The sequence below is a fragment of the Rhinolophus sinicus genome, chromosome 7 (genome assembly GCF_057876585.1).
Source record: "Rhinolophus sinicus isolate RSI-liver-muscle chromosome 7, RSI-T2T, whole genome shotgun sequence".
Lineage (NCBI taxonomy): Eukaryota > Metazoa > Chordata > Mammalia > Chiroptera > Rhinolophidae > Rhinolophus > Rhinolophus sinicus.
The window spans coordinates 9388149-9399405 of record NC_142507.1 but is presented as its reverse complement, the minus strand read 5'-3'; the positions used below and the strand labels follow the sequence as shown (position 1 = coordinate 9399405).

The 11257-nt window shown below is 41.6% G+C and overlaps 1 protein-coding gene and 1 long non-coding RNA gene across 8 annotated transcripts in view; one reads left to right on the top strand and one right to left on the bottom strand.

The window, feature by feature from the left end:
• LOC141568473 (uncharacterized) overlaps window positions 1-10022 on the bottom strand; it is a 36675-nt gene extending 26653 nt beyond the window's left edge. For 3 of the 5 annotated variants that reach the window (XR_012491617.2, XR_012491614.2, XR_012491615.2), the window contains exons 1-2: window positions 9717-10022; window positions 6053-6150 (exon numbers count right to left, since the gene is read on the bottom strand). This is a non-coding gene — a long non-coding RNA (uncharacterized LOC141568473). Of the gene's footprint in view, window positions 1-6052; window positions 6151-7107; window positions 7161-7637; window positions 7691-9716 lie in introns of all 5 variants that reach the window. The other 2 variants (XR_016021687.1, XR_016021688.1) reach the window with 2 other exon arrangements.
• A 198-nt stretch (window positions 10023-10220) lies between these two features.
• The window catches only part of KCNB2 (potassium voltage-gated channel subfamily B member 2), a 352558-nt gene continuing 351521 nt past the window's right edge, over window positions 10221-11257 (top strand). The window contains exons 1-2 of one of the 3 annotated variants that reach the window (XM_019725972.3): window positions 10221-10355; window positions 10995-11249. The gene's annotated coding sequence lies outside the window, so the exon portion shown is untranslated. Of the gene's footprint in view, window positions 10356-10619; window positions 11250-11257 lie in introns of those variants that run through there. The other 2 variants (XM_019725979.3, XM_088799370.1) reach the window with 2 other exon arrangements.

Genomic DNA, 11257 nt, shown 5'->3' with positions numbered 1-11257 from the left:
GCTTGACAAGTTTTTCCTCAGTCTTGCACCAACCTACATTGTCAACTCTATTACTCTCTAATTTCTTGTGTGCACTTTTGCTCTAGGAAGACCGAGCAACTTCTTTTCTAAGAAATGTTAAAAATTTAAATTGTTACAAACATTTTTGTTATTAATTTTGACCACGTCCTCACTGTGAGTTAGCTACCTAGAGGGCACAAAAGAAAAAGAACTCACATTATTGAGTGGTTTCCTGTGATTGATAGCTTTACATGTTATTTTAATTAACCTTTAAAATGATCTTTCAAAATAGGTATATTCGCTTCCTTTTTACAAACAAGGAACCTGGGGCTTAGAGAAGCTAAGAAACTTGTCCACTCTCGGGGCAATGTCTTAAGCTTGTTTTGAACTTCGTAGATTATTGTCATTTCAAAGCTAGTGGTTTTTTAATTTTTCCTTTATGGTATTTCTCAAGTTCTGGTCATCTAATTAGAGAAACAGAAGACCTTGAAACTCTCTATGAAAAGTAATTATGAAATAGCATTTAATACATATATTACATTAGAAATCCAATATAATATATGATAGATGAGAGTATATCTATTTTAAATGCTATCATTTTCTAAGATAAATGAGTAGCAGATACTGTGTTGTCATTTAGGAGAGAACAAAACCTCTCTGCCTACAGTAGTCAAGGAAGGCTTCACGGAATGAGTGAAATTTAAGTGGGATATTTCAGAATTCTCCTGGATGGAGTAGGAAGGAGATGACATTTCAAGATAAGAACATGGTGCAGTTCAAAGTGTGGACCTGGGAAAGGCCAGGTCTCTTTGAGGGATGGCGACTACGGGAATTTGTGTGAGGACTGAAGGTGGAAATATGGGTAGAGCCCAGTCATGGAAAGGTTCGAACCTCAGGGTTGGAGATGTCGTCTATGGTCAAAAAGCAGTAATTTTTAAAACCCAGGCATGATGGGATGATAACAGTGTCTTGGAAAGGTGAACTTGGGTGGGAGAAAATTCATGCTGGAGAGAACTGTGGGAATGAGGCAAAGTGTGAGGCAGTGTTTATGTGTGTGTGTGTGTGTGTGTGTGTGTGTGTGTGTGTATACATACATGTACTCACAAGACTTGGCTAGGAGTCATTACAAAAGAAAAGTCAGCAAGACTTGGCAAGTAACTGAATGTGGGAAGGAGCAAGCTACGAGTTAAGATGGCTGCCGAAGCTTTGATGCGAGACAATGGAGAGAACAGGGGTAGCTTTAGCAGGCCAGGTGATCTAAAGGAGGAACTATTTAAGATGAATTAATTTGAGGTGATGGCAGAATATCCAAGTAGAAAGATCCAACAGATAGTTGGAAACGTATCATTAATTGCAGTGATCAAGGGTTAGAAAATATGGCTTTGGGAGTCATGTGCATTTGGATGAAAATCCTAGGGGCAGTGCTAGTCACCAAGGGAAAAAAAGGCCAGAGCTCAGGGAGGAGGATATGGTCAGCCCTGACTCTGGCTTTCCTAATGTTACCATTTCCACTCAACTTTCTAAGGCAGAGCCCAACTGGTGGGGGTGGAAATAATTACATTTCTTTCTTAGCTACTGAAACGGCTATTCTAGCTGTGATAGATATAAGATTATTCATAAAGTGTGATCGTGTGAAGGAAACAGGAAGGGAAGAGCAAATAGGGACACTGGACATGTTGCTAAATCCACAGATTTCTTTAGGGAAAAAAATTCTTTGTACAGAAATCATTTACTCTGAGATAGTCAAGTAAGTTTTCTTTTAGACATAAGGCTTTTTAGAATTTTAATTCTCTAAATCATAAATACCTTTAGGAGATAGCAATAGGCAGTCCAAGTATTTAATAGCATTAATGTTTCTTCCTTGAACATTTTCAGCATAAAATGAAGGCCCAAGATATACACAATGTGCCTTATTAAAATGATCAAAGAAATTATCACATTTCTTAGGTGCTCATTACATCAGCAAATATTATCAGGGAAGAAGATCTAACGTATATATTTTTTTTCCTTTAGAATATGAGAAAAGTAGCTCTTTATCATGAGCAAGTTACATTCTTTAAGTCTCTTTTTTTGTTCTGTTTTGTTTTGCTTTGTTTTGTTTTAAAGAGGGACTTACGCTACTTGATACTTTGAAAAGAACTTTTCATATTTTGTAAAATGGATGTTTTCAAAGTAGAAGGTTTGGTTACCTTTAATTTTACTCTTTTATCATATTTACTCTTATTTAAATCACTGAATATAATCTGAGTGTTACCTCCATTCATACTTACGTCATCATTCTTTTTTTAATTAAATTTATTGGGGTGACACTTGTTAGTAAAATTACATAGGTTTCATGTGTACAATTCTGTATTACATCATCTACAGATCATGTTGTGTGTTCACCACCCAGAGTCAGTTCTTCCATCACCATGTATTTGATCCCATTACCCTCATCTACCACCCCCTCCCCCCTTACCCTCTGGTAACCACTAAACTACTATCTGTGTCTATGAGGTTTTGTTTCTTCATTTGTTTGTCTTGTTCCTTTGTTGTTTCAGTTTTATATCCCACATGTCAGTGAAATCATATGGTTCTCGATGGATGGATCTTGAAATTATTATGCTAACCATCATCCTGCTTTAGACACAAGATTTCAGTAACTCTTTCCTCATTGCTCACTCTCCCTTATCTTCCTCTTTAATCATTTGTGTTACTCTTTTCCAAATTCCCTTTAATCTGGCCACATTCTTCGGGTAATAAAATGTACAGAATTGACTGTAATTTTCCAGGTCAAATCTTAACAGAGTCATTTAAATGTCAACAGCTACCTTTTTCAAATGGAGATGCCAGGAGTGTTTTATAACTCTGCAAGCCACACAATGAAATTGTCTATGGGCACTCAAATCTCCTGCTTCAGGGAATAAACTGGAGAGTTTATAAAGAGACAGAAAAATGTTTCCTCCTCCCTCTGCATTGGCTTTTTAACTAATTCAATTTAGCCCCTCTGTTTTCTGGTAAAGTTTTTTTTTTTTTTTTTTTGGTGTGTTTTTTTTGCATTAGTTTTCATTTCTACAACTATTGGTAATTGCCATAGGCAATATAGAAAATTATATAAGTCAATAACCTGGCACTGGATTGTAAGTCTTGTACTTGGAAACTCTCTTGAGCTTGTAGTTCTTCATAGGTAAATTTCATTGTATGTATTATATAAAAACACATTCTTCTCCAAACAATAACTTCATGATATCATTGTAGATGGTGCCCTTCAAATTTTTTCAAATGAACTCTGTGCAAACTGCTGAATTTTAAAGAGTTCTCATAGGAGTAGAAGAAATGTTTGAAAATAACGATGAGGCTTACACTAGCTTTCTTTTTTTTTTTTTTTTTCTTTTTTTTTTTATTAATTAGTTTCAGGTGCACAAGACAAAGCAAAACTTAGACATTTATCATTTATATCCCTCACACTGTGTGAACCCCCCTCCCCCCATCCACTATCCCTCTGTACGTTCCCAAAACCTCTCACCTTCCCCTTATCCCCACCCCCCCGCCCCTCTAGCAACCCTCTGTTTTTTCCTCCATGTTTCCAAAACTGTTTCTGATTAGTTCATTCACTTATTCTTTTCTTTAGATTCCGCATATAAGTGAGATCATATGGTATTTGTCTTTCTCTTTCTGACTTATTTCACTTAACATAATGTTCTCTAGGTCCATCCATGTTGTTGCAAATGGTACACTGGCTTTCTTTTGTGTCAATTATTATCAAAGGCAATTGTCTCGACTATTGCATTTGGTAATTTTGAAACCATAGAAGAGAATGCTATACACTCTGTGTGTGTAGTGTAACCAGCTACCCTTTCTGGCATCGGTGAAGCACATCCCCCTAATTTCAGGGGGTAGTTTCGAAGGTAAACAGAAGTCGTGAAAGAGGGAACAAGAGAAATCTTCCAATGCAAGTGAGATTTCAAGCCCCAACTCCAATTTGCATTAACCACAGGAGGGACGACGTGGTTTGGATTTGGGTTGCTGTTCTTAGAAGAAGTCAGTTTTCCGTTGAACTCATTTTCTCATGTGCCGGCAAGGAATGTGACAGGATGAGTCACAGCTAACTTAAAGCTCATGAAGATTTGTTTCGTTGGTGACACTGACATCTCTGTCAGCACAGTGCCACGTGACCTGATCGATTGCTGGGACAGTTTGGGGGCTTCTTTGATAGCAGTCCAATTAGACGGCTTTCAGGCTAATGGGACGCGTTTACCAGGCAGAATTTCCATGTGTGATTCTCCTTTTCCATATCTGGTTATCTCTGTGAGCCATGTAATTAGCTAAATCAAATATGAAATATGGCACATTCGAAAATCTGATTGGGTCGGGTTAACACTGCACAGGGTGCAGTGCTGGTGGCGAGGGAGGGTAACCACAAATAGTCATTCATTTCAAAGTTCTTATTTCTGTATTTTAATTTCCAGTCAAAAACACCTGCTCTTGTGTCCTAAAATGTATACCTATTTTATTGAAGCTAGTCTCTTTTTTTATTGAAAAGGAATACATTAACAACAGAACCAAACACCTACAATGCACACTGACAATATTTTACTGCACGTAATATATATAGGACAATAAAATATATATTATATGAAGTAAAAATTGAATACAGGTCATAATTAACATACATATTCAATTCCAAAAACTGAACATTTGTTAGTAGTAATTGAGCAACCTGAAGGTTGGCATTATTGGGGGAAAAAACAAAAAAGCATTCTTTCATTTCTGTAGTACATTTTAGGTAAAACGTGCTTATTTTTGAGTTTGCATGCCTTCTCATCTGTTTATCAGTTTTTTTGTGTGTGTGTTTTTTTTTGTTTTTTTTTTTAAATTTATTGGGGTGACAATTGTTAGTAAAATTACATAGATTTCAGGTGTACAATTCTGTATTACATCATCTATAAATCCCATTGTGTGCTCACCACCCAGAGTCAGTTCTCCTTCCATCACCATATATTTGATCCCCCTTACCCTCATCTCCCACCCCCCACCCTGTTTATCAGTTTTGACTAGTTCTATCTAGTCACCTTTAATACTAAGTGCTTTTCAATGATTAGTATGTTAAGTTCTTGATATAAATTTAGTTACTATACAATGCTAGGGTGCTTTTAAAAAGCTCTGATTTTATATTTATTGCCATAATATGTTTTATTTAGAACAAAACATTAAAGCACAACTTAGCAGTGAGAAAGTATAATTATCAGGCTGGATCCTAGTAACAATCAATATTTCTACCTGATATTGCAAGGAAGGTTTTTAAAGGTGCAAGAGTGCCAACTATAAGGAAGACCAAGAAATAAGGCATTCTTTTTCCATCATTTTGAGAATTAATGGCCCTTTTAGAAGTATGTCTCTGTTGACTGTACTGTCAGCTCAGGGTCCATACTCAGAAAAGAACAAAGGCATGTTAGAGTATCTACCACAATTTAAACCCAATTGCTTTGCAGAGTCCTAGGTCCCCTCAGAAATTTCTCAGAAAAGACTGTGGCTAGCTATTTTAATTTTGCTTCCCGAGACTGTGATCTTAGCTTCTGATAGGCAAGGTCGTTGCCTGGCCAGGAGGGACATGTCACATCGTTATAGCCACATTTTGCTTGTGATGATGTGAAATCTGGGGCTGAGAATAATGCCCTGTATTTGCAAAGGGGGCTCTTTCACTTGGGACTGGTTGTACTTCTTCTACTATTGGAGATTATCCATTTCCTACTTATCCAAAGCCCAGATTATTCTAAAAGCCTCAGTATTTGCTTATTCTAAGAACCCCAGAAGCTTTCTGATCACCACGCTGGTGGTATATTCGCAATCCAGAGCTGTTTAGTCCTTCTGGGTGGCCCAGGCCCCTTCCCTGTATAGCCAGAAAACCTCCATTCTATGGTCCCTGCTCACATGCCTCATCTCAAATGGGCCCGGCCTTGTCAGGTCAAATCTCAGGCAAATGTCATGTAGAAAATTAGCGAGTGATGTGGGTGAATCAGTGTCAATATACCTGTGGGGGAAAAAAGGTGGTGGGGGGAAGGGCATCTCCTACCTCCATCATCCTTTAGGACCAGCACAAATTCTTTTTTCTTTTCTTCTTTTCACATTGTGTTTGGCAAGTCCCACATTAATCTGAACCAGATTTCCATTCTAAAAATTAAAAATAAGATTTTATACAATATTTCCCCCCATGAACTCGAGACAACCTCGTGAAGCAGGGAGAAAGATATTAGTGTGAGGTGAGGTTGAGGAAATCTAGCCTAAAATTTTAAGGTCACATTGCCTAAGGTTCAATTCCAATTCTCGCAGTAATTTAAACTTAAATTTCATAATTCATAATTTAACTTCTCTCTAGGTCTCTTCCTTCCTTTATTAACCGGAATAATACCAATAGTACCTATCTCAAAGAACTATTATAAGGATTACATTAGCCACTACCTGACAAGAAATTAGCCTCGTCTGCTTGACATGTAGTAACGTCTTGGCAAAATTTACTTGTTACTACACAACACAAGTACGTAACGAAGATGGGACTCACATCTGACTAGGAATCCAATCCTTGTTCCACCATGTCCCAGAATAACATCGCTAACTATTTTTTACATAGCATATTTTTGAAATTTCTAGATTTCAGAAACCCTCGCCCTAAACATCATGGAATCCTAAAAACAGCCTTGCTTAGACACAAATGATGCCTGGAAGTAGCTCGAAGGATAGGTTCAAACACAGCACTTATATCCGTGTTACTACGTGGCAGAAAATTTTTGTGTTTAAGCATTTGGCATTTTTCAAAAAGTTCATACACAGTATAATCACTGTTAAAAAATACAGTCCATCTGGAGCTTATCTCTTACTTTAAATCTTCAAAGGACAGCCAAATCTGTCTCCACTGCATTCAAAAGAATCAATGAGCTAGTACTGATCTCCTTAATGAAGAACACACAGCTCATTTTTTTTTTTCAAGACTTCACTGCAGTGTGTGAATGCGGAAGTTCAGTGGCTGCTAAGAATTTGTGAGTTACTCTAAATTGCCCAAGCTTGCCTACATTTTCATTTAAAAAGGCAAAAGAAGGCACGTTAGGTCTAAGAAGGGTAAATTCTAATTACCTGTCAGTGGCTGCTTTCTCGTATGACACTAAGCACCATAGTAATATCTGAACCTATTAAAAAAAAATTACAGTCCTGATCTATGTATGTATTTGGCTTATGATTAAAAACATAGCATTATCATAGTGCTGATGTTGAAAAAAGATTAATAAATATTTACCCATCTTTTAGTATAACCAGGTTACACCAAATAAAAAACCCGACTTCCAACTCTTGATATAACTCCTTTAGCTTGTTAATGTATATCGTTCTAGAACACACGAACACACACACACACACACACACACACACACACACCACATTTACATGTGTTGTATATTTTTGCCTTTAATGGGGTTCGACTCATTCTTTAATAACTCTTTTAGACCTAGCTTTTGTTTTTCCTTGGGCTTAATATGTTCTACCCCCTTTCCATTTGACTTAAAATATTTTTCAAATCCAACTCTAATATGTTCGTCTCCAAAAATTTGTAAATTCTTACCCTTATGCTTTCCACATTTAAAATATGTTCACTCTCCTGACTTTATTACCTTAATTTATACAAGCTCTCTCTGCACGTCAATTTGCCAATGAAAATTCCAACCTGGTAAGTTAAAGCATAGTCATTAATGATGTTATTCAGATTATACTAAATATTTTTCAAATACTTTATTCAACAAAAACTTCCAAAAACCTATCATGTTTGATATTGTGTGTGTGTCTACATATGTATTCTAATACACCAGCATTATGATGTATGAAGAAATACATTCTTCATCTAAATTGTATCAACTGATACACATAATAGTATTTCAGGTTAACCTTATATTAAAGTTATTTATTTTACTAAGCATTATAAGGGAATCATTTTGCTATAATAAGCAGACATTTCTTCCCTTTATTATTTAATTTCATCAAATCTCAGACATTGAAATTCAAGCAAAAGGAACATTTCCATAAATACCAGTAAGGTTTAAAAAAAAAGATGGCTTAAGGAACAATGAAAAAACATGTCTGTCTTTTCAGCTAGATAGTTTTAATTTTTCCTTTGGAGAATAACTGAAAAAAATACAAAAGTGCCAAAAAATACAAAAAAATACTAAGGCAGTGGAACCACATGCTGATAAGCAACACAGGAGTCTTTATTCAAGCTGTGCATATGGAGAACTCAGCTATTCCAAACAATTTGTATACTAAAGGTTATTCTCTATAACCCATTTGGGCTACGAGTAATTTAGTAAGCGGAATTAGATTTTATTTCCAAAGACTGCTTTTCTGTATCATGCATGCTTACAGACACGACTCAGGTGTTATGGATAATCTACTCCTAGAACCTTACTTCCCAGATCCTGAGATAACAGCAATGTCTTTACCCAAGAGATAATTTGCTGTCTTGACTAACATCCACTTAGTCAGAAAATGGATTCGTATTTTCAAACCCTAATGGAAAGTTAAGGTTAAAAAAAATTTTTTTTAACAAGTACTTGTCAAAGAATTAAATTCTCCCTGAGGTGATCAGTAATGTTGACGTAGGGCTAGTAAAGTAAAAGGGGATTTTCACCACACCTAAAATTTATGAAAGATCACGCTACTTAAATTTAGGCACATATGAAATTAACTTACGAAGTCTTTCTAGACTTAATCTCCTTCATTTAACAAATATCGAGTGCCTGAGTAAAGTTTGTTGGGTGGATAGGTATCTCTTACACTTGTGGCTTTGGGTTAGATGTAAGGAATGCAAACAAAGTGATTCGGAATCTACTTTGGGGGAATTTATTTGAAGTGGTAAGACAGGTAGGAAGCAGAAGGTGATATGTCTTTAAAAAGGTAGTTCCCACGAGATGCTATGGAGGTCAAAAGGGAGGGATCATGGAGGAGGCAGAGTTTGGAAATGGGCCTGGAAATAATGGAATGATTTTCAGGTGAGACCTGGAAAGGGGCTTCCCAGAAGGAGAGACTCCAGTGGGCGTGCAATGGCTCAGGAGGGTGCAAGCACTGTTGAGGGTATGGGAAGCTGGTGGAACATTTGCCAACAGGGAAGTGCTATGGTCACGGTTGTAGTTGGGGGAAAGTAATCTGCAGAAAGTATATGAAATGTATGGGAGGGTGGAAAGACTGGAGGCGCGGGCGGGACATTCTGCAGGTCCCTGGAAATGTGGAGCTGAACCTTGGAAACAGGGCTGGCGATAAAGTCCAGGAATCTGAGAGTCCTCTTCCTCTTCCTAGCGTTCATACTGGAGAAGCCCCAAGAAGAGCAGAGGACCAGGATAAGTCCTGGGTGGAGGGCGATGGTCTCCGAAGGGTCAACTTCTATACTAAACATCCCACCCAACACTGGCATTTCGAAACACCACCTAGCCCAAGGTAAGGCCAATAGGGAGGCAGGACACCAAGGTGAGAACCCTAGCTAGCGGTTCCAGTGCACATCAAGGCTAAAACAGAAGCAAGGTTAAATGAGATCTATTTAAAACTGAGTGTATCTGGATTTTCATGGCCATCTTTCTTGGCCTAAAGAAACTCAGTAGGGAGCCCCAGGTTTAAATATACTGCCATGACCTACGTTCTTTCAAGCTACTTGGTTTTCCTGAAAGCCCCAGTAACTAATTGGGCCAGCTGTCTCTACCTCGTACCTGTTAAGGAGCATGTCAGCAACTTGGAGAGCTCAGTGGTGATATTACTCAAGTTCGTCCTGTCTTTACCGCGCCCAAAGGTAAGGGAAAGGTCTGAGTGTCCATCCGGCGGCCTTGCCAGGGAGGAAGTTGGCACAGTTCTCCAGGTGGCAGGGAGAGCAAGCAGGCAAAGAAAAAAGAAAAAAAGAAAAACCAGAGTGTGAATAGCGCCCCCATGGGAAGCAAGAGTTACAGCTGCCCCCGACCTGGCTTTTCCCATAGACCCAGGAAAGCGGGGTTACTGGGGCTGGCGACGTCCCCGAGCTGAGCTGGAGGTGTTAGGAGGAAAGTCAGGTCCTCTCTGCGCTCCCGGTTTTCCCTGCACCCCTCCTCCGAGAAAATCCTCCGGGCTCCATCACTCAGGAGCGATCTGTCCTCGCCCCAGATCCCGGGTCGCGCAGCGGGTCCCGAGTGAGGGTCGCGCCGGGGCGGGCGCCGGGACAGCCCACCGCTGGAAGCAGAAGGGCCCCGGGAATCCCACGAAGCCTCCCGAGCGCGTCCCGGCGGGGCGCCCCGAGCGTTCCCGGCTGCCGAGTGCGCGGCGCCTCCAGGGCTGCGGACCCTCCCGCTCCGCACAGCGAGAGCCAAGGAGGGAAGCAGGTGGGTGTGGAGCCGGGCCGGGGCCACCGCGAGCGGCTGGCGCGCGGGAGGAGAGGGAGGCGCCGCCGAGGTGTGGGCGGCGCCCGTCCGGGCCGCGCCCCGGGTTCTGGGGCGCTGTCCCCGGTCGAGCGCACAGCTCTAGCGCCACCAGGCCGAGCCCGGGTGTCCCCGCCGGTGCCCGGCCGGCCGCAAAGCCCGGCCACCCGGGCCCGCCGCCCACCTCGAGAGCCGCGAGCGCCCTGGAGGAGGAGGAAGAGGAGGAGGCAGTGGCCGCTCCAGCCCGCGGGTGCGCGGAGCGCGGGAGGAGGCGGAGCGCGAGGTGGGGTGGCCGCGGGCGGGTGTGCGCGCCGGGCCGGCGCCCCCGAGCGTCCCGCCTCGCCTCCGGCGCCCAGCCTCTTTCCCTGCTCCGCCACAGACACACACCCACCAAGCACCCACCACCCTGCGACCTGGCCGGCCGCCGCGCCGCGGGTCGCCGGAGCGAGCCGTAACTCCCGGCTGGCGCGCCGAGCTCAGCCCCGCTCGATTTTTCCTGTTCGATCCCAGCCCTCTCTTGCTGGGCGGCGGCGGCGGCAGGGGGATGGGGGGCCCGCGTGGGGAAGGGGGTGAAGATCGATGAAGATTATTGTTCTTTTTAAGGATGCCCTAGCTTCCATCCGCCGCCTCTCCTTTGAGCCTTCCTACTACAGACTGTGAACCAGAGTCAGGGATGTAAAGAGAGAGGGAAAGACGCCGGGAGCTCCAGCCAGCCGGGGAGACCCTCCTCTCGGTGGAGGGGAGGGGGATTTCCAGCGACAGATCATTGGAGAAAGGGATCGTCGCAGGGAGAGGCGCCCCCGAGGGAGCGGGAAATCCCACAGCCCCTTGTGGCTTCAGCGGGTCTGTGGGAGCTAGGTAAGTGG